This window comes from Cricetulus griseus, chromosome 3, assembly GCF_003668045.3.
Source record: "Cricetulus griseus strain 17A/GY chromosome 3, alternate assembly CriGri-PICRH-1.0, whole genome shotgun sequence".
Classification (NCBI taxonomy): domain Eukaryota; kingdom Metazoa; phylum Chordata; class Mammalia; order Rodentia; family Cricetidae; genus Cricetulus; species Cricetulus griseus.
Window position 1 is genome coordinate 240,781,662 of NC_048596.1, and position 26,438 is coordinate 240,808,099.

General features: G+C 39.9%; 1 protein-coding gene across 1 annotated transcript in view; it reads right to left on the bottom strand.

Annotated features, from left to right (window-relative positions):
• Pou6f2 (POU class 6 homeobox 2) overlaps positions 1–26,438 on the bottom strand; it is a 492,516-nt gene that overhangs the window by 41,959 nt on the left and 424,119 nt on the right. The window lies entirely within an intron of this gene.

A 26,438-nucleotide genomic window follows, 5' to 3' on the forward strand; every position in this document is an offset into this window, starting at 1 on the left:
ATCATAGTTTCTTCAGGTCCATTTGTGTGAGGCAGGTTTCCCACCTCAGTTCCCTTTTGAGGTTAGAAGCAACCAAAATCAGCAGAAGTCCAGCTTCATCAATGTCAGAGAGCCTGGACACTTGGGCCTTATGTTGAGGAGAGATTCAAAGTCACTGGTGAATGGTCAGGCTGACATTTGCTCCCTGCTTTACCTAATGTGTGGTCTCTTTCCTGGGACAAAGGTTTAGCAGGAAGGAATAAACAGAAGTGAGAAAGAGACCAGCACAGGGAGGAGGTTATGGCTGCCAAATTCTGTTTTTCCATGGAGACCAATTCAATATTCTTTATCCTGCCAATTTTCCACCCCACAGGTTTTCAGGCCTTCTGACCATGAGGCAGAAGGGTGGCATGAACTAAAATCTGCATTTAGGTTAATGACTAGATATAAATTCAAGAAACATTTAAACTATTTTCACAGTATTGGTTTTGATACATGAATTTCATTTGTATTTATTCTAGGGTGTTATTTTTTTCCTCCGTATAGTTTCTCTCAAGTACAACAATTGTGTATAATAATGCATTTTCCATCACCAGTTTCCACATCCATGAAATGCCTGCATTTTAGCAAAGTCCTGCCAAGGCTAAGACCTGGTGGAAAAGAATTAAAATCATACTTAGTTCAAGTCTTGGCTCTTCCAGAACTCCTCTTTTATTATTGCTATTTTTAAACTTTCTTTCTACTTTTTAAACATTTTTAATTCTTCTCTACTCTCTGTTTTCCCCTTTTCTTCTTTCTTTTCCTCTGAAAAGATACTCTGTGACTTAATTATTTTGGAAATTTGCCCAGAGTTTTACATTATCTGTTGAGGAAGGAAATAATCAGGGGAAATGAAAAAAAGGGAATTTAATAGCTTTTATTAACATATATCTTTATCTGATTCTTTATTTACTTAGAACCAAATCTCATAGACCCAGCGCATTGTTTTAGAAAGAAAAATCCACTTTCAACTCATTACTTTATGTTTTTTTGTTTTTATCTCTCTCCTAAAAAATATTATGAGTTTTTTAAGGAGAAAAAATTAGTTCTTTAGCCTAGTAGGAAACCCTGCTCTATCCTAGATTACCACCATGGCATTTAACATTGTGGGTAGCCTTGATCTTGGTATTGTGAGTATGTCTTTAGAATGACTATGGCTGAGGAGTGGGATATGTTAAGAAGAAATGCTTCTTGTTGTAGTTTGAACACCCACACGGATGGTCCATATTGTGTTCTTGGAGAACAGTAGCTCTAGCTCCCAGTACAGACAGCACATACTGTCGATCCACTCTGAGCTCCTTGGAGAAGGCTCTGCGTGTACTGTTTTTATGCATGAAGCTGAAATCATAACAAAATTCTTGGAAACTTAAAATATACTTCTTAACCCCCAAAGAATGATTAATTTATGTGAAGTTTGATCTTAATTTTGAAAAGACAATCTTGTCACTGATTGTGGGCAAAATTTTTAAGTTTGTACATAGAATATTTTATCTTTAGAAGATAAGCAGTTATTCCTATATAAAGAAGAACACAATTTTCATAATTGTAAAGTACTTCTTTGGTATCTTCTAGGTCAACCAACATATCATCTAGGGAATGATGGACTGACTCTCTGAGTGTGGTACAATAGTGGAAATTGAGAACTCACTGTGTCTAAGACACCTGTGTATTGTTTACCAATAGTCCTTTGTATTTGCTGCAAAATCTTATACTTCACAAAGAACTCATTTTGAATATAAAGCAAAGCAATTCCTTAAAAAGACTTCTGAGTCTTTATGTTTAAGGGTTAAAAATGGGTAATGGGTGTTTTAGGAGATTGCTCAACCACCACAGAAGTATGTTTGTTTACTGACATTGCTTATTTCTTCTGTATCCTGGTCCTATGATTTCGCTGCCTTTAATGACATTTGTGTATGTCTCTGTGTGTGAACACATGTGGGTATTGGTGCTTGCATGCATTGTCTTTCCATCTTAAAGGGAAAAATGATAACTTGGATGATTTTTGTTGTTGTTATTGTTCTGTTTTGCAGAACCAACCCAGGGCCTTGTATATACTAGACAAGTACTTTCTCACTGAGCTATATACCTCTGGGTGACTTTCTGAATTCCTGTCCAGCTAGCTTCCTGCTTTGTATTTGTGAATGGTGTCTGGTTCTAGGAAGAAGTCTGAGTGGCCATGCTCAAGAGCTAGAATACTGACACCCAATGTGACCCTTGTGGTACAAGTCAGTGTAAGACTGGGGTATACGGCTTTCCAAATACTTCTTGAGTCTTCTGGTTGTGACTTCCTGGGCAGGGATGCACTGCCATTAAGATAAGTGGCAGGGGAGGGGGGAAGGGCCATCACCTCAGGCCATGTCACTCTGTGTTGTCCACAGTCATGTCACATTAGCAGTGTTCCTATCACTATTTCTTCTTGATTGGAGACTCAGGGTAGATTTGGACAGCTGTGAGCTCATGCACAATAAATGTATATAATGAGCATGGTGATGTTTTAGGGCCATCTGGGCACTTTGAAGCGGCTGCCAAGCTTATGCCTTCTTATCTTTCATTGCCTATGTACCTACCAGGAAAAGGCAGCCCGGAAAAAGTCCAACTGTATTACATGGTGTGTTTTCAACAGATCAGTTCAGGACATGCTGATTCTAGTGTGTTCCTGCTATAAATACAGGAGGGCTCAGAGTAAGGATCTGTATCAAATGTGACTTTTCACTTTACATCCTGAGCACATCAAGCCCTGGCTATGGGATCCATGCTGGTCTAACACTCCACTCACCGAAACCCCCATTTCCTAAGACATTTCCCCTTCTAGGGTTTTAAGAACTACATTAACAGAATAATTTTAGATATAACTGTGTAGTGTTGAAGTAGGGCACCAAACCTCAGCTTTCCCCTGTCCAGGCAGGGGAGAGTCAGGCTGCAAAAGCAGATGGGCTCAGTAGACGTAAGAAACTCCAACCCTTCCTTTGTTTCCTGGGAAAATGATAGAACTCATAAGAGTATAGTGAGAATCAAATGAGAGTATGCAGGTAAGAGCTTTACATATACAAAAATAGCTCACACTGACACTACACATTTTACTGTAGATTTTCCTGATTTTTTTTTTTTTTTTGAGTAGGATCTTCCTTTGTAACCCAGGATGGACTCCAACTTGAGATTATCCTGCCTTACCTTCCCCAGTGCTGTGGTTCTAGGCTTGTATCCCCATGTCTGGCCTTGTTACTTTTAAAGGGTAGCTTAGGGAAAATACTAGCCAACTGACATGGTAACTAGATGAGGTGAGTTCTATAATCTTAAAAAGGTATATAAAAAAATCTCTTTAGATGTAGATCACTAGAAGGTATACAAAACAAAAAAAGGATTTGAAACAGTTGCCACCGCTTTGTGTCACATCTCTGGGACTTGTGCATCAGTAAGAGAGCAGCACTCTGATTCTGGAGCTAGGATTGGTAAGTGACAGAGAAGTCAGAGAAGACACAACTTTCTTTGCCATGCATTATTCCCCAGACTTAGTTTATAACATTTTAAAAAACTGCCTTAAAGCATTCACTTTGCAACTTAATTCCTGGTTCATGTCAAAACATTTGTGAAGTAGTTTATCTTGCAGTTGCTTATTAGATAGCGAAGGTATGCAATAAAAAGATTAGAGAAAAATAACCCTTGGTGTTTACAATGATCTCTCTCTCTCTCTCTCTCTCTCTCTCTCTCTCTCTCTCTCTCTCTGGTTTCATGTAATCCAGGATGGCCTCAAATGTTCTGTGTATCCAAGGATCACCTTGAATTCCTGATCTTCCTTGTCTCTACCTACAATTATTTAGTGTGGTTATTAGGTGCTGATCTCAGGAGAAAATGTCCATATTTCCTGGTCTATATGTTCTGTGCATCTCTTTGTTGTCTATGGACATCAGATTATGATAGAAAATTAATAAATCTTCCAAAAAGCAGCCTTCTGAAGTGTCATGTACATCATCTAGAGATGTCACCATCACAGATGTCACCACAGGACAGAAGAACACTTTTCTCTGTTATTCTGAGAGACTGCTATCCTGCATCTTGATAAAAGATTCATGTTTCTTGAAGTTGGATATAAGCAGTCACAAAATTTTGGAAGAAACAGTGCTGATTAAATTATAATAGTAAAACTCATTTACGTAAATAAGACAGCACAATGATGCAGTTTAGCTGTGTTATGGTATCTGATATTTTTTGGCTTTCTGGGTTCATAAGCTCAAAACCTTCCTGGTGAATAATTGACCATAATCTATGGTTCTATCATTCTCCTTTTGAGCCATGTGGATTTTACAATGTGTGGGTTTAGGAACAGTACTTTTTGCTACTAACTTTTCAGTTTAGAGTCTGGGTGTTTGGTCCCGTTTCATTTGAAATAAGGACACTGAGAAATGTATTTATCACAACTGACCCCTCATTTAAGGTTCACATGACTTTCACTGGTTGTTTAGAAACAGCCAGGAAAACATTGCAGTTTTTAGTTCATTTGCATAATTAAGATTTTGGCTTTCCTTCTTCCTATATGTGGGAAAGTAGCATGTTTCTTGTGCCTTTGGGACTCTTTAACCAAATCCATACTTCTGCTCCTCAGTTCTTAAGGTGGTGAGAGGAATTCCAGTAGACACTCGGATGCGTGGCTCTATTCCTCTTAATGAGCTACTTTCCATGTGTTTTATACTGGGAGGCTTTCTCCCTTGTCTGTGATTACTGCTGTGTGAGACCCTTAGAACAGCTGGAAAACAGTTTTCATACTGAACTGATCCTCGGCTCTCTCACTTCCTGCTGTACTACAGAGATGGCTCTGTGTTAAATGCTGTCCGTTCAACATCTGCCAAGCAAACAAAGGTCTTTAGTGACCTTTGGGGATGAGATGGTCTGAAGCACTTTAATATCCTAAAATACTTTGGTTCATCAACATGAAATCACATCAATTTCTACATACTTCTGGAATTAATTTTATTTTAATGATAAACTGACAAGCATGGTACACAGTCATATTGTCAAACAGGAAATTTAGAAAATAATGTAATGCGTTTGTTGATTCCCAAGCAACATGTCAGGGAGAAGAGAAGCCTGTTCCTGCAGGGTTCTGGAGTGTGAACATGGCCTCAGACTTGTCCTACCCCAATATAAAGGATGCTGGGACTTCATTTTTCACACCTGACAGTCATCACTTTACAGAACCCCGTGAGTAACTGAGGTCTGGATCCCCCAGGTTTGGTTGTCTCTTGTTTCATGAGGAAAAATGAATTTTGTAGCCTAAGCAAGCCTTTGGAATTTGAGAGTTGTTGAAGCAGAGGGGTGGGAACAGCTCATGAAAATTTGGAATTCCAATCGATCTCAGGGATTTTCTGACATGATAACAAATGTACAGTTGGTTCTCACCCCCTTTCATTATCGTGGAGCTCTTAAATCCTTGGAATTTCTGAGTGTTATGAATAGAAAGAGCAGTTGAGTATTACTTATAAGTCCTCTTTATACCTCACCTGAGCTTAAGCTTATGAGTTGACTCTGGAGGTTGGAGGCTAGTTTCCAGTAGAGCCATTGAGATATGCTGTCAGAGGCTTAGAAATTTCAGGTCACCCCTGCCTTCCAGGGATTGAAGAGAGCCTGAGAGGGTACTAATTGATTTCAAAGCTTCCATCATACATACAATGAGTTTTGGAGAGTTCATAGACTGAAAGGGAGGGTGCCATGCCCCAAACCACATAGACACAGAAGCTCTTGCACTCAGGATCTTCTGGATCTTGCCAGCGAGTCCTTTCATCTACTTCAGTGGTTCTCAGTCTTCCTAATGCTTCCACCCTTTAATACAGTTCCTCATGTTGTGGTGACCCCAACCATAATATTACTTTGTTGCTATTTCATTACTGTGATGTTTCTGCTGTTATGAACCATAATGTAAATATCTAATATGCAGGAGAGCTGATCTGAGACAGGTTGAGAACCACTGATCTAGTTGTTCATTTGCATTCTTCCTAATACTCCTCAGAACTAGGAAACATATTTTCCTGTGTTCTGTGATTTATAGTACCACGGAACTGTGGTATCTGGGATACTGATGGGAATCTGAGTTGCAGCCAAAAGAAAGAGAAACCAAGACAGCCTGGGGATCCAATGCTTACAGTTGACACACGAATATGCAAGTGGTGTGGTGGTGGTGGTGGTGGTGGTGGTGGTGTGTGTGTGTGTTGATCTGGTGAGGTTATGCCTTTTATTTGTGAGGCCTGCACTAACTTCAGATAATTAGCCTCAGAATTGAATGAAACAGTAGGAATTATTGTTGGCATTTACAGAGAACTGGAGAATTGCTTGGTGTAGGGATAACAGCCAACTACATTGCATGACAGAACTATAAGTGAATCAACAGTTATCCTTTTAAACAGTAATGTGTGTCCTGTAGTTACAGATATCACATACAGCCTTTCACTTACTCATTTCTTTAGCCTGCAAGCACTTATTCAGTACCCGACATGTTTAGGGCTCTGTATGGTAATGAATGACAGACTGATATGTTCCCTGTCTCATGGGGGCTTATATTTAAATAGGCAAAGAAATTTGGCTGTAAAGGAAGTGAAGAAAAGGTAAACTATCCAGTGATCCATCTCCAGTCTCCGAGGGGTGGCAGTCTGTAGTTGGAAGCAGTGAGAGACGATGGGGTAGATTCCAAGATACCTGAACTGCTGTGATCTGTGCACCTGGACCTGTTCAGAGTTGAACAGAAATGTGACTGGCAATTAAAGGGGCATTCTAGCTTAAAGGGGAAGTAGTATAGTGCAATGATTGAGAACCTGGATTCTGGAACTAGATTCTGAAGCTGTTCTTAGGTTCCTTCTATTTCTGAGTTTCTCCAACTTTAGTAAAATGGGAATAAATTATGACTTCCTAAAATTGTAAAAAGACACATGTCTCAAGGCTGATGGTGCAGTTCAATGGTAGAGCATGTACTTGGCATGCATGAGGTCATGGATTCAAACCTTAGGACCACATACATGCAAAGTCATGAAATAAAACAATAAAAACTAGACATTTATATGAACCAATTCATAAAACATACTGGAAGGATTCCTAGCATTGAGTAGTAACCCCTTGTAAGTCTTACTATAATATTTTTATCCATTTTATCTCCTATAGGCATACCAATGTTTTATGATTGAGTACATTCACACCATCACAACATCCATGGTATTTGGTTGGCCATTTTTCATATTCTAAACTATCCAAAGATTTTTAAACTTCGATAACTCTCCTTGCCATTCACACATATCATTTTTCTTGAACACTCCCTTAGAGACACTTTCCTTGGTTATAGCATCCAACGTTCACTTCCTTTTACTGGTAAAGAGTCATATTAAAACCATCATAAGGAAATGAAACAATGCTCAGGATTTATTGCAAAATATTTCAGGATGGAAGGGTGGTGGGGTATGGAATATAGGCCTTGGGTAGGCACTTGTAGACACTGAATGGCTTTATTTTCCCCACAATAACAGTTCTTAGGGGTCCTCTTTGTGATACTTTATCGTTGAATTTAATGGATTTAGAATCACCATGGAAACTCACTTCTGGGAGTTTCTGTGAGGATTTCCAGAAAGGTTTGACAGAGGAGGGATTCTGAATGTGGGTGGCATCATCCATCCATGGCCTAGAGTCCTAGACTGAGTAAAAAGATCAAAGGAGACAGCTAGTTGAGCACCAGCTTGCATCTCCCTGTTTCTTGACTGCAAACTCAATGTGACTAGTTGTCTGTCTCATGTTCCTGCTGCCATGCCATCTCCACCACAATGGACTGTACCCTCAAACCGTGAGCTAGAATAAATCCTAAAGCCTTTCTTTCTCAAGTTTCTTGTGTTGAGCACATTTACATAGCAATAAGAAGAAAACAATACACCTTTCTATTGCTTATCCAGTACTGTCACTTCACAATGCTCACCAAAGGCTATCTATCTGTCTATTATCTTTCTTCCTCTCTCTATTGTAAATTTTGGTTCACAGATATATCTTCAGTTTCTTTCACAATGAAAGACACCCAGGAGGCCCTTGGTAGATGTTTATTGAATTAGTATACAAATGAGTGACCTTTATGGAAAGTCAATCCTTCAATCTCTACAGAAAAGAGTAAACATTTTTAGAAATAAACACATCAAAATTTTTCCTTTTAAAAAACGCTTTAAACTCTCATTTCACATTACATCAACCAACCTAAGCTTTAGGTGCCAGGTGAAAAGTCCAGAAACTTCTGAGTCCCTAATCAGGTGAATTAGGGTCAATAAATGCAGCTGTGTAGATAGATAACCTGCAAGACTACCATGTCCCCGAATGAGCTTTGTGACCATAGTTGAGAATACTACAGGTTGGAAATCTAAAAAAATGATGGCAGGTAGAGATGAAGACATAGCTTTCCTTTGGACATCTATGATGAAAAGCCCTCTGGCATTTCTTAGACACTGAAAGCCTGGAGATGGTGTAGAGGACTGGACAAAGGGCTTAATCACTTTGTTTTCGATTACAGTCATGTGTTTTATAATGATGTTTCAGTTAGCAATGGATTGCATATGGAGTCATGGTCACATAATACTACTATGGAGTTGATGCATTTCTATTGCTCATATGTTATGTTCTAGTTGCCATATTGCCACAGCACAATATATTACTTACATTGTGTGTTGGTGTTAGAAAACATACCAATCCTAACAAAGTATAGTGCTTACACATAGCATATGATACTTTATAATGACAAAAATTGACTGTGTCACTGATTAATGCATTTACTGTACTATACTTTGCATTGTTATTTTAGATTGTACTCCCTTTAATTATGCAGGAACTTAACTGTAAGACCAAATGCTGTATTATGCGAGCAGCAGCCTCATCCATTCTTATTTATGGTCTCTCTTGATTGCATCACACAGGTACAGCCAGTAACTGAGCTACACCATCCAGGTGCACTCCATAATATCTCACGGTGGGTGGTGATGGCCCAACAATGCCTTTCTGAAAATATATGTCTGCCAGTAAGCTACTCATGACTCTGGTTGGGCACTGAAAGTTAAGGTAGTAGTGAATGTGGCCTTTGGTATTTTGTTTTGTTTTGTTTTGAAATCACTAGGATTGGTGGATAGCATTGAGCTGTGATGAGTTTTATGGAGTATCAGGCCTCTTGAGTATATAAATAGTTTGTGGCTTTATAGTGGTCACTGAGTCAAAAGTGAGGCTCTGTACAGCTGACTTAACAAAGGCTGGGCATCAATGAAAATGGACAGGGGAGGCTCTCCCCAGTGAACATGGGTATATTAGTGAGTGCTCTAGAATCACACTGGGGAGACAGCTAGGTGCTGCAGGGGGTCTGAGGCCAAGTTGTAAAGACAATTGATGGGAACTGCTCTGAAGACACTAGATGAAAAGGAAGGAAATGAGTCTGGCTGTAATTAGATGGCAAGCTCTTAGAAAGCTCTCCAAAGGCATGTGCTTCTCTTTTATTTTTAAATTTACTGATAAAACAGTTAATCCCAGAATAGAGGAAAGAAATTAGCTTTTGCCTTAACACAACACACTGATTTGGTTTTGTAGTAGAGGCCATCATCATGGGAGCACATTAGCCCTAAATCAGATTTTATACAAGTGCTATGTAGACAAATATAGACCTACACATGTCATTTCCCTTTCTGCCCAGTCTTCTCTCTAATAACCTGAAAATCCATCTTTCTATGGGGTTTCATGATGTTTTCTTACTTACACACAAAGTGCTGCTTTTACCAATTGCCTGTTGCCATGGCACATTAGTTAGGTGAATTTGCTGATATTACAGAATCATTCTTCCTGTATTTCTTTTTCTCTCATATTCACTTTAGACAAATAATTGTGAATAGTCCTGTGACAAAAAATGGAAATACTTTTTAAAAAGAATAAATTGTTGCCATGCTACAGCAGTTAGTATTGTTTCAGTCTTTAGCAACTGAAAAGCTTATTATGCTCTTTATTTGCCCAAACCTAATATATCTTGGTTCTAAACACTTGTTGAATCCCTACAAGGGAATGCAGGTGCTACAGAGTGCATAGGAAAGACAAGGAAGAAAGGGATGAAGAGTAGAAGCCAAGGGATAGTTTCTACATTTATGAAGCTTCATGGAATGCCATTCATTAGATTCTCTAGGTGACAATAGCACAGGTTCTGCATCAGGCCTCAAGGATACAGAGGTGACGGAGACAAGAACATTTTGTCTGCAAGCCCTTCTTATGCCTTTCTGGGCCCTTCTAGGCCCTTTCTACCAACACATACAGGATTGTAAGAAAAAAGAGTAAGAAGTCCAGACAAGGGGACCTTACCCAGGCCCAGGGAAATGAGAGACTTCTTGGGAATGACTCTCTGGAACTGAATCTTGAACAATGACTATGAGTTGATTGTTGGGGAGTAGAAAGAAGGAAGGAAGAGGCTTCACATCCCTGGCGATGCCACACTCAAAGATGCAGAGTTGAGAAGCAGAACTTGTGTATGTGAAACCATTGGTGTGGCACTTCTGCTGTTTGGAGGAGCATGCAGTGGTAAATGCTGTCAGAGAAGCTTTCTACAGGAGTTCAACCCTGCACACAGCACAAAAGATGGGTAATTATAGCAGAAGAGAGACTAAATACAGAATTGGGGGCATCAGAAAGCCCCCCTGAGTGTTTATAGTAGAGTTAGGGCATGAGACAGAGCCCAGAAACATCTTATCTGGCTTTAAAGGCAGGGAACAAAGGTAGGAAGCATTGATTCAGAAGCACACATAGGAATGGTGTGCTGCTGTTTGTGAGTGAAGCCTCCCGAGTGAGAGTCATAGCTCTGAAAGTAGAGTGCCTACATGTTCATCTTCATTGTGATTTTATAGAGACCATCTGCACATCTTCACAGCAAGGAAGTCACTGATTAGCAGCAATCTATATAAAATACTTTATACAGGGAAATTTAAACTGCTGACTGTCCAAAAATTTATAATTAGATATTTGGCAACAGAAACAAAATTATCTTCTTTTAAATAAAGAAATGACTAGGTTACAAAAACTCACAATGGCTCTGTCCTATGGTGGGTGACCCAGCCTCAGGTGAGTCTGGGCGCTGCTCTGCTCCCCAACCTCCCCCACCAACCACTGCTGGCTTCTGCCTGAGCCCACCTGGGCAAGAATAGACCTGCCCAGACAGGAAGGCCCACCCTGAGTCCAGACACACCCCACCCTTGTCCATCCACCACCCTCTGCCATTGGGCTGCTGCCAAAGGCTGAGCCTACTGCCTGCCACTGGAGAGAGGGAGAGACACTACCTGCACTCACTAGAAGAAGGGATGGGAAGAACACACTCAACAACAGAAAGACCAATATGGCACCACCAGAATCTAGGGACTCCACACCAGCAAGATCTGAAAAGCCCAACACAGAGGATGAAGAAGACATAGACCTCAAAAATTATCTTAGGAAGATGATATAGACCTTTAAAGAGGAAACAAGAAAATCTCTTAAAGAAATAGAAGAAAAAACAAGCAAAAATTACATGAAACGGAGGAAAAGGCAAACCAAAAAATTCAAGAAGTAAACAAATCTCTTAAAGAATCTAAAGAAAGCCAAGAAAAAATAACCAAACAAGTGAAGGAAGCACTTGAAACAGTTCAAGGCATGAAAGCTGAAATAGACACAATAAAGAAAACACAGAACAAAGGGATGCTGGAAATAGAAAGGCTGGATAAATGATCAGGAACTAAAGATGTGAGTATAACCAATAGAATTCAAGAGATGGAAGAGAGAATCTCAGTTGTTGAAGACTCACTATAGGATATACAGTCATCAACCAAAGAAACTCTCAAGTCCAACAAATCCCTAACACAAAATATCCAGGATATATGGGATACCGTGAAAAGGCCGAGCCTAAGAATAATAGGTATAGAAGAAGGTGAAGAAATACAGCTCAAAGGTACAGAAAACATATTCAACAAAATCATAGAAGAAAACTTCCCCAACTTACAGCAGGATATGCCTATGAAAGTACAAGAAGCTTCCAGAATACCAAACAGACTGGCCCACAAAAAGAAGTCCCCTCGACACATAATAATCAAAACACCAAACCTACAGAACAAAGAGAAAATATTAAGAACAGCAAGGAAAAAAGCCAAGTAACATATAAGGGCAGACCTATCAGAAATCACAACCGACTTCTCAATGGAAACTTTGAAAACCAGAGGTCCTGAATAGATATCCTACAAACACTAAGGGGGCATGGTTGCCAACCCAGACTACTGTACCCAGCAAAACTTTCAATCATTATAGATGGAGAAAACAAGATATTCCGTGACAAAACCAGGCTTAAACAATACATATCCACAAATCCAGCACTACAGAAAGTTCTGGAAGGAAAATTCCAACCCAATGAAGATAACTACACTCACAAAAACATAGGTAATAGATAATCCAATTTTACCAAACACTAAAAGAAACAGGAGGTCGAAATACACACATAATGACACCACCACCAATAAATCCAAAACAAACAAGAACCAACAATCAATGGACACCAATATCCCTCGATGTCAATGGTCTTCACCTGCCCATAAAAAGATACAGGCTAACAGAATGGATACGAAGACAGAATCCATCCTTCTATTGGATAAAAGAAACACACCTCAACTTCAAAGGCAGGCGTTACCTCAGAGTAAAGGGTTGGGAAAAGATTTTCCAATCAAATGGGCCCAAGAAACAAGCAGGTGTAGCAATCCTAATATCTAACAAAATCAAACTAAAATCAATCAAAAGAGATGAAGAGGGCATTTCATACTCATCACAGGAAAAGTCCATCAAGATGAAGTCTCAATCCTGAACATCTATGCCCCAAATACGAAGGCACCACATTTGTAAAAGAAACATTACTAAAGCTCAAACCACACATAAAACCACACACACCCCACTTTCACCACTAGACAGGACCACCAGACAGAAACTTAACAAAGAAACAAAGGGTCTAACAGAAGTTATGACCCAACAGGGTTTAACATATCTATAGAACATTCCATCCAAACACAAAAGAATATACCTTCTTCTCGGTGCCACATGGAACCTTCTCTAAAATTACCCACATAGTTGGCAAAAAAGCAAACCTCCACAGATACAAAAGAATTGAAATAATCCCCTGTATCTTATGAGATCACCATGCTGTAAAATTCAACAGCAATACAAATTGCAGACAACCTACAAACTCGTGGAAATTGAATAACACCCAATTGTACCATTCCTGGGTTGAGGAAGAAATAAAAAAGAAATTAAAGACTTCCTAGAATTTAATGAGAATGTAGACACAACATACCCAAACTTATGGGACACTCTGAAAGCAGTGCTAAGAGGAAAGTTCACAGCACTAAGTGGCCACATGAAGAAACTGAAGAAAAGGCACACTAGAGGATTGACAGAACAACTGAAAGCTTTAGAGTAAAAAGAAGCAAACTCACCATGGAGGAGTAGATGCCAGGAAATAATCAAACTGAGGGCTGAAATTATTAAAGTAGAAACTAGGAAAACATTACAAAGAATCAAAGAAATAAAGAGTTGGTTCTTTGAGAAGATCAACAAAATAGACAAGCCTCTATCCAAATTAACCAAGAGGCAGAAAGAGAGAGTACGATAATTAACAAAATCAGAAACGAAAAGGGGGATATAGCAACAGACACTGAGGAAATCCAGAGAATCATCAGGTCATACTTTGAAAACCTGTACTCCACAAAATTTGAAAATCTAAAGGAAATGGACAATTTTCTGGATAGATATCACTTACCAAAATTAAATCAAGAACAGATAAGCAGTTTAAATCGACCTATAACCCTTAGTGAAATAGAAGCAGTCATCAAAAGACTCCCAACAAAAAAAAGCCCAGGGCCAGATGGCCTCAGTGCAGAATTCTACCAGAAATTCAAACAAGGGCTAGTACCCCTACTCCTCAAATTATTCCACACAATAGAAGCAGAAGGGGCATTGCTAAATTCTTTTTACCAGGCTTCAATCACTTTGATACCCAAGCCACAAAAAGATACAACTAAAAAAGAGTACTACAGACCAATATCCCTCATGAACATCGATGCAAAAATACTCAACAAAATATTGGCGAATCAAATCCAAGAACACATCAGAAAAATCATCCACTATGATCAAGTAGGGTTCATCCCAGGGATGCAAGGGTGGTTCAACATACGAAAATCCATCAATATAATCCACCATATAAACAAACTGAAAAAGAAAAACCACACTATCATCTCACTAGATGCTGAAAAAGCCTTTGACAAAATCCAACATCCCTTCATGATAAAGATCTTGGAGAGAATAGGAATAACAGGAACATATCTAAACATGATAAAAGCAACATACAGCAAACCAACAGCCAACATCAAACTAAATGGAAAGAAACTCAAGGTGATTCCTCTAAAATCAGGAACAAAACAAGGCTGTCCACTCTCTCCTTATCCCTTCAATATTGTACTCGAAGTTCTAGCTAGAGCAATAAGACAAGAAAAGGAGATCAAAGGGATACATATTGGAAAAGAAGAAGTCATGCTTTCACTATTTGCAGATGATATGATAGTCTACATAAGTGAACCGAAAAACTCTCCCAGGGAAGTCCTACAGCTGATAAACAACTTCAGCAAAGTAGCAGGATACAAAATTAACTCAAAAAAATCAATAGCCCTACTATATACAGATGATACATACAATGAGAAAGAAATCAGAGAAACATTACCCATCACAATATCCACAAGCAACATAAAAATATCTTGGGGTAACACTAACCAAAAAAGTGAAAGACCTGTACAGTAAGAACTTTGAGTCTTTAAAGAAAGAAATTAAAGAAGATACCAGAAAATGGAAAGATCTCCCATGCTCTTGGATAGGTAGAATCAACATAGTAAAAATGGTAATCTTGCCAAAAGTATTCTACAGATTCAACGCAATCCCCATCAAAATCCCAACACAGTTCTTCACAGACCTTGAAAGAACAATACTCACCTTTATATGGAAAAACAAAAACCCAGGATAGCTAAAACAACTCTGTACAATAAAGGATCTTCTGGAGGCATCACCATCCCTGACTTCAAGCTCTATTATAGAGCCATAGTTCTGAAAATAGCTTGGTAGTGGCACAAAAATAGATAGACCAATGGAATCGAATTGAAAACCCTGATCTTAACCCACACACCTATGAACACCTTATTTTTGACAAAGATGCTAAATCTATACAATGGAAGAAAGATAGCATCTTCAACAAATGGTGCTGGCACAACTGGATTCGGACGTGCAGAAGATTGCATATAGATCCGCATCTGTCACCATGCACAAAACTTAAGTGCAAATGGATCAAAGATCTCAACATAAATCCAGCCACACTGGATCTTTTAGAAGAGAAAATGGGAGATACCCTTGAATGAGTTGGCACAGAAGACTTCTTCCTGAACATTACACCAGTAGCATAGACATTGAGATTTTCAATTAATAAATGGGACCTCCTGAAACTGAGAAGCTTCTGTAAGGCAAAGGACACAGTCAGTAAGACAAAACGACAGCCCACAGAATGGGAAAAGATATTCACCAACCCCACATCTGACAGAGGGCTGATTTCCAAAATATACAATGAACTCAAGAAACTAGCCACCAAAACACCAAACAACGAAATTAAAAAGTGGGGTGCAGAACTAAATAGAGAGTTCTCAACAGAGGAATCTGAAATGGCTGAAAGACACTTACGAAAGTGCTCAAAATCCTTGGCCATCAGAGAAATTGCAACTGAAAACAAGTCTGAGATACCATCTTACACTGGCCAGAATGGCTAAAATAAAAAACACCAGTGACAATCTATGCTGGAGAGGATGTGGAGGAACACTCCTCCATTTCTGGTGGGAATGCAAACTTGTAAGACTGCTTTGGAAATCAGTATGGCGGTTGCTCAGAAAAATGGGAATCAGTCTACCTCAAGATCCAGCAATTCCTCTTCAACCATGTTCATAGCAGCATTGTTTGTAATACCCAGAACCTGGAAGCAACCTAGATGCCCCTCAACTGAAGAATGGATAGAGAAAATGTGGTACATTTATACAATGGAGTACTACTCAGCAGATAAAAGCAATGGAATCTTGAAATTCGCAGGCAAGTGGATGGAACTAGAAGAAACCATTCTGAGTGAGGTAACCCAGTCATAAAAAGACAAATATGGTATGTACTCACTCATATATGAATTTTAGACATAGAGCAAAGGATTACCAGCCTACAATCCTCTTCACCAAAGAAATTAGGAAACAAGGAGGACTCTAAGGGAAAAATGCATGGACCCCAGGAATGGGAAGGGGCAGGAATTCCTGAGCTAATTGGGAGCATGAGGGTAGGGGACAGGGACCTGCCAGAATGAGAGGAGGAGAAGAGGAGAGGAGGAAATGGAGGAGCAGAAATATTGAGTTGGGAGAAGAATAGAGGAGAGCAGGATGAGAGATACCATATTAGAGGGAGCGATTATAGGTCCAAGGAGAAATCTGGCACTAGGGAGATTTCCAGAGACCTACAAGGATGACACCAACTGACAATCTAGACAATGGTGGAGAGGATAACCTAAATGCCCTTCCGCTATAATGATACTGATGACTACTTTTTATGCCATCCTAGAGCCCTCATCCCAGTGGCTGATGGAAGCAGAGGTAGACACCCACAGATATACACTGAACTGAACTCTGGAACTTAGTTGCAGAGAGGGAGGAATGAAGATCAAAACGTTCGGTACCAGGCTGGTGAAACCCACAGAAACAGCCGGCCTGTACAAGGGGGAGCACATGGGGACTGCTGTCTGGGAGGCCAGTACAGGACTGATCCAGACCCCTGAACATGGATGTCAATGAGGAGGTCTCTGCACTCTAGGGGGCCCCTGGTAGTGGATTAGTATTTTTCCCTGGTGTAAGAAGGGACTTTGAAAGCCCATCCCATGTGAAGGGATGCACTCTTGGCCTGGACACATGGAGGAGGGCCTAGGCCCACCCCAGGATGATGTGGTGGACTTTGGGGAGCCCCCATTGAGGGCCCTACCCTGCCTGGGGAGTGGAGGGTAAATGGGGTGGGAAGGAGGCATGGGGGAGGGGAGGGAGAGGGAGAGGGAGAGGGAGAGGGAGAAGGAGAGGGAGAGGGAGAGGGAGAGGGAGAAGGGATTGACATATGAAGCAAGCTTGTTCCTGATTTGAACTAATAAAAAAATTACAAAAATAATAAAAAACTCACAATGAGGGACTATGAAGGATCTCTCATCTATGGCTGGGTCCATGCTTACAGCCAAAGTGTCAGTTAATAAATTTTAATTTTGTCAGCTAATTAGAAGGAATGCATTAGTTTATGGCTAGATCAAATCTCTGGGAATCTGCCCCAAATAGATGAAAGTTTTACTTACTTTGAGATATTTTACTGGTGAATGTGTGTGTGTGTGTGTGTGTGTGTGTGTGTGTGTGTGTGTGTGTGTGTTCTGTAGATTCTAGTTTCATTGGTGAAACTCAAAACTTTTCCTAAGTCCAACCGATTCAATTGATCATTAATAAAACAAAACCAAACCCCCTTTTTTTCCATCTCAATAATCACATTATTAAAAGTGCTTATAAGTCTTCTTCAGAATATGTTGAGGTTTTGACCACCTCTGGGCAGATGGAGGCCCTTGTGTAAGCTGCGTCTGAATTTTATTACCATGCACAGTGGCTTGCTTGCTTCACAAACTTTACTCACTGATCAGCTCTTATAGCCTTGGAGGTTGTGGTAGGTGGTCTCAGAAAAGAATCCTACTCTTGGGTCACAGTTTTCAAACCCAAGAATAAGTAGCAATCAGCATTTTAAAAACATGTTTCTGCTATGGAACCGTAGGACAACATCTTTCGTGAGTGTTCAGTAAGGATCAGATATGGCATTTAGACTGTAAATAGAAGAAAATACCATTTCGGATCAGGTCACACCCCTCTTAAGTTGGTGTCTATATGCACCCCTGAGTAAACACTGGTGTGATCCCTTCACCACACAGTGTGAGGTCCTCTGGCAAATGGCCTGAGAAGGCACCCTAAGCATCACAGAGGTAGCCACAGCAGCATCTTTAAAGAGCTATGAAAAATTCTACAAAGGAAAGCAAGGGGCTAAGTTATTAGAGAAAATATGCCTGTATAGATTCAGAAAAAACAAAACAAAACAAAAAACGATGACCAGAATGCTTATAGGTAAATAAAATCCTCCCACACTCACAAAATATATTGGTTATAGGTTGTTCTAAAAACATTAAGCTAACAATGAGAACCACTCTCTGTGGGAGCCATGAGCCAAGAAAATATAAAATGTTGTGTATAGATTGGGAAGCTCCCATTAATAAAGCTGAACATAGGTTTAAAAGTATAAAGCTGAATCTCACCATGAGCAATTGCAAGACTGTGTTGGGCTTCCCATCATTTAGAGCAGGTAGCCAGAGACTAAAGATCACAGTTCTCCCTTCCAATCAATAACAGAAGTCTTTCCAGGTACTGGCCAACACTGGGAAAACACTGGCCATGAAGACCAAAAAGGGGTTCCCTTAGGATGTCGAAGGCAAAGTCAGTGGAAGCCACGGCTCTTGGGTTCTTCCCAAGAACTGGCCCAGCCACCTTGCCTGACCTTGTCATTGCAGTGAGAAGATGGAGCTATACCATTGTTCTCAAAGCTGACTCCAGAGGCCCAGAAGCCATCCAGATTCAAGCATTCTCCAAAGACTAGGAAGCCATGCTGAGACCCGCCCATTAATCATCCTTTATGCTACTCCAAGAACTGGAGAAGCCATATTTCTGCTTCCCCCAGAGTTCTCCAGGGCTTTGAGGAAGACAGCCCCAGAAGCTTGGCTTCCAAGAGGAAGTCTGCAGGCACAAGGCTGCCAGCTGTGGTTCTGAGCTGGCTCCAACCTGCCACATCAGACCACAAGGAAATTCCACAATACACATTTTAAGACATTTCCTCCACTCCTACCTCAAGAAAGTTCATTTAGACTCACAGTAGCAAAAGTTTAAGTACATGGTGGCTTGGCCTCATTAGTTTGGGACTGGTTTGGCACAGTTAGTGTTAGTGGTGAAGAAAGCTGTTCACTTTGCTCTAACTAGGGAGCAAAGCAAAGGGGAGGAGCCCAGGTCCCAATGTCCCTTTTGAAATTCATGACCCTGTGACCCTATTTATTTTCACTAGGCCTCATCTCCTACCATACCCCAACAGCACTGAAGCTGGATGACCAAGCCTTTAACACAGGACTTTGGGGACACGGGTCCCAAAATCTACAATGATAATGTTAAAATTTAATAAAATTAGGGCAAGTGCTGTAACTTTTTAAAGGTTTATAAGAATTATTAAATAAACATATTAATTGAATGTTTGAATGTTATTCTCTCTACATGTCCCTTGTCTTTGTTTCTCCCTCTCGGTTCGTGTGTGTGTGTGTGTGTGTGTGTGTGTGTGTGTGTGTGTGTTTGAAAAAGGGACTTGCTCTGCAGCCCAGTCTGGAATTCACTATGTAGCCCATGTTGGCCTTAAACTTGTGGCAATATTTTTGCCCCTTTTGCTTCAGATTTCCAAATGCTGGGATTATAGATGGGCCACTTAATATAATTTTCTTAATGGCTTTATAAAATGAAAATGTGGCTGAAATTAAGCATTTAATGAATCAGGCTTATGGCAAGGTTCTAGCTTGACATGCAGGTCATTGACTTGTGTGGTAGCTTCCAGCTGCCTGGTATTGGCAGGGTTGATATGTAAAACCCCCTCAAGCTGAGATAGCCTGAAGCCTTTTTCATATGATAAAAATATGATGTTTTCTAACAGGGAGCAATAGAATGCTAAATCTGCAATAGATTTTTAATAAAAATCAAACTACCTGATGTGAAAAGGTAACCAATTGCAAGTCAGACAGAAAAAGGCTTTCAGAAACTCCAGAAGACTAAGCACGGAAATATCTCAGTGCTAAAGAGACACCACAATAGGACTAGGGACAATCCAGGTGGAGGGACAGCTTCTGGGGACTTGGATAACTTTAATATTAATTCCAGAATATTTTGGGCTTAGGGAAGCCATATTCTTGTGTCAGGATGGTAGAAAGCCTTATTGGCATTTTCTTTGAATTTTCAGATTAGTTTTTTGCTTTGTGTACCATTTTTAAAAGCCGAGAGCCCCTGCACTTCTCAATTATGGTGCATCGAGGAAAAGAGTCAGTCTAACACACATGCTCAGACATACTTTCATACACGTGCATGCACACAGTCTCACAGGCACACACACACACACACACACACACACACACACAATTCTCACATACAGCCACACACATATGCACTTACACAATCTCACATACACACACTCAGTGGCTACACAGGTGAAAACACACCCACTCACATAAACTCACAAATGCTCACACATGTCACTCATGCTAACTCACACACACAGACATATACTTACACAGATACACATTCACGTATTACACTCCATAACATACTCACATATGCACACACACAATTATACTCATAAATATGCACACTTACACATATATTCTTACAAACGACACACCTACTATCTCACACATGTATGCACACAAGCACACCTAATCACTTACACAATACACTTCTGTGCACACGCCTGAATACATACACACCACATACTCACATACACTCCCATACATATAAACACCCAGTCCACACTCACTTATATACACACTCCCCACACTCATACACATACACACACACACACACTCATATACTTGCATACACTGAACCAAAAGAAAATATAAAACTTCAGGAAGTAATTAAAGAACTCTTTTATGGAAAACAGTAAAAGACAGAAATGGAGATGTGAAAGTGTTAAGCATGTTTATATTTAAAGATTTTAATTTTAAGAACCTGGGTAAATTGATCAAGTTACTCAATTTAGTTTTTACATATTATCAAGAAACAGTGAGAAATATAATTTTAAAGTATATTGGAATAGAATGGAAGTTCATAATGTCTTTAGAACAATACACTTCTAGCTGTTAGGTATACAAGCAATGACACTGTGGCAGAATGCTTAAGTAGTTCTCAAAGTCTGTGTTTTGGGACTGTGGTTCCAGGGTCTACCCTGGAGTACGAAGTTTGACAAACACTGTGTTGCATATGCCTTCTGTTGACTTATAATGATCTCAGTATTAAGGGCTCTGAACACAGTCCGTGGTTAAGGAAACTTTCTCAGTGTATATAACCATCGCACCCAACATCATTTGATCACAGTAGCTCGTTAACATATATGTGTAAAACCCTTCAAAATTGTGTCCTATGTTGTGTTCTCAGAGAAAAAGCTAGGTGATACATCAATTGGTTATCCATAAATTTAACAAATGTACTAAAGGAATATGCTTGTAATCCATATTACCCAGTCCCATCATCTATATCTCAATGAAGACTGCATCTTCAAACCTGGGTGCTCTACAAACTACGTAGGTCTGGAAAATGTTCCTACTGATACTTTAGTTATGACTCACGCAAATTGGTTATGAAAACACTTATCAATTTCAATACCATGTACCATGGAGACCACAGGCTTTGAGAATTCACAAACATACCTGCTTACCACTGCAAAACAGTGAATGTAGTATTTTGAATTCTTAGGAAGTGAAATAGAACCAGTCCGTGAGCCCAACAGTGTGTAACTGTCCTCACTCTTGATACCTGGAGTTGTAACTTTTACATCTCATGAAGAGATAGACAGAGTGTAAAGTAGGAATGTGTGCTAGAGGAAACTCATGGAGAAAAGCTTGGATGATGGTTCTCAGAGAACAGCACTCAAAGAATGCCATGTGTGCTCACGGGTTTCCACTTCTAAGCTGGGGTGGTGGTGGTGGTGTTAATTCTATCTGTGCTGATGATTAATCAAGAGTAAGACTCTTCACTGTTCTCTGTGCATGTGTAGCTTGGGAGATAAATAATAAATGACCACTAACACTTTCGTTTTGTTTATAAGCCTCAATTTTTTTGTTTTGGTTTTTCGAGACAGGGTTTCTCTGTATTGCTTTGGAGGTTGTCTTGGAACTCGCTCTGTAGACCAGACTGGCCTCGAACTCACAGAGATCTGCCTGCCTCTGCCTCCTGAGTGCGCCATCAGTGCCCAGCATATAAGCTTCAATTTAAAGTTCTATTTGCTGATAAATAAAACCAAGAAACATATGTCATGTTATTGCACACTGTAGCTAAATATGTTCATATTAAGAGGCAAATTTACATTTAATAAGCTATTTTCTCTAGTTTCTATAGGCTCAGCCCTTTTAAGACTTAGGAATATTGGTGGATAAAATTATTTGCCTCTATGAATTAATTCATTTTTCTCACAGTTGAAAGAAAGAAAAGTTACTTAAGACATTGGCTTGATTAATGTGAAGTCTTGAAAAAATATTTAACAAAAATGAGAGTCATTACAAACTACAATTAAATCTTGCAATGTAAAACCTGGTTCTAAAAAAAAGCTAGTTTTAGAGTTTGAAACTTGACACTGAACTTTATTTTGAAGCATATGACAGCTGGACTGAAGAAGCAGTATTATTTCTGGAGGTAAATTTGTTCTATACCAAGGATGTAGGGGATACCACATTTTGATATGATCGTGAGGTGCTGCCTTGCCCTTACTTTTCACTTAGGAAGATAGAAGTCAATGTGATACAGGGGCTTCTGAATTCCTGAAACAAGTGACTGTGCCTTTTTGGCTATCGCTAAGAACATTATGGCCACCATAAAGTCTGCTTCTCAGTGATGAGCAGGGTGTCTCTCAAAAACGGGAGGGGTCATTGCACAGATGTAGAATGATGTCCCTAGCAAAACAGTAAAATTACAGTAAATAAACGCAGGAAATGCATTGAAAATTACATTCCATTTTAGAAATATTTCAAAACAATCCTGTGATTTTCTAAACATTTTTAATGCATTTATCTTTCATGAACTTTGTCACCTAGCATTCAAGTAGTAATCAGGCAACACATTATAAAATACGTTGTTTCAAGTAGAAATGGTTTCGGATATAAAATGGACTTCATGTACTAGCCATTAATTTAACAGAATAAGTGGAATATGAACCTGGCAGCAAAATTAGTACTTTTTGTCCATTCTCATTGTTGTTTTCTTAGAAGACAGAGTCTTGGGAATTCACTCAGCCATTAAAGGAGTCACTCCACAGCAACTTTTTCTTTCTCTCAAATCATTTTGATTGGCTTCTTTCACTTAGTAATGCACATTTCATTTTCTTCTGTGCCTTTCATAGCTTGCTAGTTCACTCCTTCTTAGTGGTGAATATTCAATTTCAATATACATTAAATACACCCAATGTATCACATTTTCTTTATTCATCCACTTGCTGAAGGATATATTAATTGCTATCAAGTTTGGGGAATTATAAATAGAATACAAACATCCAAGTACATGTCTTTGTGTGGATGCTAGTTTTCAGCCTTGTTGGGTAAATGTGAAAGAGCACACTAGGTGGACTGTACAGCAAGAATGTTTATCTTTGTAAGAAACTGTCGACTGCCTTCCAAAGTGGCTATTTTGCACTCCCACAAGTGCCCATTGCATCAAGTTTCCTCCAGCCTCAGTGTGTGTGTTCTGAATATGGGTCATCCTAACAGGGATATGGTAGTGGTTCACAGTAAGTGAATGAAGTCACTTTGAAAGGGCTATATATGCACTGTGTGACACCAACCATGATATTCTGGGAAAAACAGTGATGTAGTGGTGGGAGAAAGAGAAGGTTCCCATGACTTTGGGGCAGGAATAAGGATGAATGTCACCCTACGTTTGTCCAAACACAGAAGATGAGCAAGACCAAGAGTAAGTCCTTGTGTGGACTGGAGCTTTGGGTCATTGATGATAACAAATGATAGCAAATGCACCATCTGGATGTGTGGGGGGTGCTGCTCTAGGAGAGGCCATGCATGGTGGGAGCAGGGACGTGTGTGAACTCTCCACATTTCATCAAGTTTTGCTGTGAACCCGAGGCTGCTTTAAACAGTCAGTTAAACTCTTAAAACCCCACACAATTATTCTGATGATCACAAAAGTCTTCTTACGGGACATTCAAACAACAGAAGCAAGGAGATGACAACTACTGACCAAAGTCTTGACAAAGGCTATGGGAGTTCCTTTCTCTGTTCCTGAGATGACTAAGTTTTCTGAATGAAAACAACCAAAAGCAATGAAATACTGGACTCAAAATGACATTTTCCCAATACTTTCTACTAAGCCTAAATATCCAAATTTGAGGCCTAGGACCCACATGGTAGAGGGAGAGAACTAACTCCTTCAAGTTATCCTCTGACTGCCACACACATGCTGTGGCATGCCCCTCCATGCTTGGTTTATCATTTGAAATAGATGCAACTTTAAGAGAGGAATTCTGAGCTCATGAATGTACAAGCACATTAGAAGCAGTCAGTTGGTCAACAACAACTAAGGAAGAGACAATGGACTTAAGAGGGAGCAGAGAGGCTGGGGGATGAATTTGAGTAGGAGAGAGAGAGAGAGACTCTGAGCAGTGAAAGATGTAAATACAGAATTCATGTGTGAAGTTCTCAAAAGAATCAAAAACTTAAATAACAAATATACTTCACACACCCGCATTTGCTGTTATGTAAAAGCTGAAAGACATCCTTCTTCTTCCTTGAAAGGCCATAATCTGGGGATGCACACAAAGGCCATCACAGGCCTACACCAAACATGCAGCTCTAATTCCATCTCTGCATCTGCATTAGCATTAGAGAGTAGGACCAATGGCTGGGTTTGAGTCCTATTATTCAGGTTCTAGATGATGCTTGTCATCCTCCCACACTTACAGGGTTCCATATGGGTTCACCTGGAAGCAGCCTTTGCAGGACAGTGGTTCTCAACCTCCCTAACGCTGAGACCCCTTAATACAGTTCCTTATGTTGTGGTGACCCCCAATCATAAAATTATTTCATTGCTACTTCATACTGTAACTTTGCTACTGTTACGTAAATATCTGATATCTGACCCCAAAGGGTTGTGATCCATAGGTTGAGAAGCACTGTTATAGGACATGGGGTATTATTGAAGGAAGGATTTTGGCACTGAGCCCTGCAGAAAGGCGTGAGTGGAAGGAGTGAGCAGAGAACTTGCGTTTGATGCAGGCTGGATGTCTTCCAAGCCCACAGGGAAGCTTTAGAGCTACAGCAGTCCATAAGCATGGGCTAAGCTGGGCTTTATTGATTTAGTTACTTGTTTTAAAGGAGCAAGAATGTTTTATTTAAAGCACACTGACAGAAAAGATCAGATTACATTGCTAGAGAGCAGTGGAACATGTGAGGAGTGAAGATTTCAAGGGTCAGAGCTGGGCTTTGAAGGGTCACATGAGTAGGTCATTGAATGTGGGTCATCCTGGTCAGGGCATGACCCTGAAGGAGAATGTGGGCCATCCTGGTCCAGGCATGACCTTGAAGGAGGAGGCCCTTTGCAACTGAGGCCACCAAGAGGAACTGCTGATGGAGGGTACTTCAAGCAGCTGGACCAGCATGCCACCCATTGAAAAGGAGCTGAAGGCACACCTGCTAAGGCCCCATTTAAGCCTCCATTTCTTACTGTGTGAATAGGGAATAGTGAAAGCAGTGACTTTAAGCATTTATGCAAAGTTTAGTGTTCAATGCTCACACGGGGCTTGCTATTGTAGGATGATAATGGCATTCTTAAGGCCTAAGTACTGGAAGAACATCACTTTTCCTGGAACCCAGCATGCTCCTTCCAACACAGAGGCATGGCTTAGAGACTTCTTTTCATTGGTGAGTTCCTTCCCTACCAGTTCCCCCATCAAAACCAGTCTCTTCTTTTACTCTAATATTCTAATTAATATCTGTCATATTAAAATTGGTCATAGCCATGTCTAATTTCCCCTCTCATCTTCTAGAACTAAAGGCAACTCAAGAGCAGAGACTATGTCTTATCCTCTTACTTCCTTGCACTACTGCTGGCACTGCACTATGCTTTATTGGGGAAGCAATGGACATTTGTTGACTGAATAAACATGCAAAAGGGAAAGGTTGGTCATTTGTCACATACTGCTATTTTTGCTATTACAAGGATTTGAGATTTATAGAATCTATTATTTCCTAACTTCACCCTTGGGAAGTCCAGAGTTAAGTTTAATGAGCAATTATAGATATGGTATTAGCCTACCCATTTGGTGTCTTATTTTCCTTTCACTCTGCATTGATTTTGGTGTTTGTTTTATTGGCCTTGCTTATGACTGTTATATATATTTTTATCATAATCCCTCTTGGATTCCCTTTTGAATGTGGGTAGGTTATAAATTCCATGTATGCAAATAACATCTTCCATGTTCTGGCTTTTAAAAAGCATTTAAAGATTACTATC